A 1,583-nucleotide genomic window follows, 5' to 3' on the forward strand; every position below is an offset into this window, starting at 1 on the left:
TTCTACTTACGTGATAACTTATTATATATATATTTTCTTGTTATAGATATCGTGACTAATATATAATAAAATGGGTAGTTCTTTAGACGATGAGCATATCCTCTCTGCTCTTCTGCAAAGCGATGACGAGCTTGTTGGTGAGGATTCTGACAGTGAAATATCAGATCACGTAAGTGAAGATGACGTCCAGAGCGATACAGAAGAAGCGTTTATAGATGAGGTACATGAAGTGCAGCCAACGTCAAGCGGTAGTGAAATATTAGACGAACAAAATGTTATTGAACAACCAGGTTCTTCATTGGCTTCTAACAAAATCTTGACCTTGCCACAGAGGACTATTAGAGGTAAGAATAAACATTGTTGGTCAACTTCAAAGTCCACGAGGCGTAGCCGAGTCTCTGCACTGAACATTGTCAGATCTCAAAGAGGTCCGACGCGTATGTGCCGCAATATATATGACCCACTTTTATGCTTCAAACTATTTTTTACTGATGAGATAATTTCGGAAATTGTAAAATGGACAAATGCTGAGATATCATTGAAACGTCGGGAATCTATGACAGGTGCTACATTTCGTGACACGAATGAAGATGAAATCTATGCTTTCTTTGGTATTCTGGTAATGACAGCAGTGAGAAAAGATAACCACATGTCCACAGATGACCTCTTTGATCGATCTTTGTCAATGGTGTACGTCTCTGTAATGAGTCGTGATCGTTTTGATTTTTTGATACGATGTCTTAGAATGGATGACAAAAGTATACGGCCCACACTTCGAGAAAACGATGTATTTACTCCTGTTAGAAAAATATGGGATCTCTTTATCCATCAGTGCATACAAAATTACACTCCAGGGGCTCATTTGACCATAGATGAACAGTTACTTGGTTTTAGAGGACGGTGTCCGTTTAGGATGTATATCCCAAACAAGCCAAGTAAGTATGGAATAAAAATCCTCATGATGTGTGACAGTGGTACAAAGTATATGATAAATGGAATGCCTTATTTGGGAAGAGGAACACAGACCAACGGAGTACCACTCGGTGAATACTACGTGAAGGAGTTATCAAAGCCTGTGCACGGTAGTTGTCGTAATATTACGTGTGACAATTGGTTCACCTCAATCCCTTTGGCAAAAAACTTACTACAAGAACCGTATAAGTTAACCATTGTGGGAACCGTGCGATCAAACAAACGCGAGATACCGGAAGTACTGAAAAACAGTCGCTCCAGGCCAGTGGGAACATCGATGTTTTGTTTTGACGGACCCCTTACTCTCGTCTCATATAAACCGAAGCCAGCTAAGATGGTATACTTATTATCATCTTGTGATGAGGATGCTTCTATCAACGAAAGTACCGGTAAACCGCAAATGGTTATGTATTATAATCAAACTAAAGGCGGAGTGGACACGCTAGACCAAATGTGTTCTGTGATGACCTGCAGTAGGAAGACGAATAGGTGGCCTATGGCATTATTGTACGGAATGATAAACATTGCCTGCATAAATTCTTTTATTATATACAGCCATAATGTCAGTAGCAAGGGAGAAAAGGTTCAAAGTCGCAAAAAATTTATGAGAA

Source organism: Trichoplusia ni, chromosome 9, assembly GCF_003590095.1.
Source record: "Trichoplusia ni isolate ovarian cell line Hi5 chromosome 9, tn1, whole genome shotgun sequence".
NCBI lineage: Eukaryota > Metazoa > Arthropoda > Insecta > Lepidoptera > Noctuidae > Trichoplusia > Trichoplusia ni.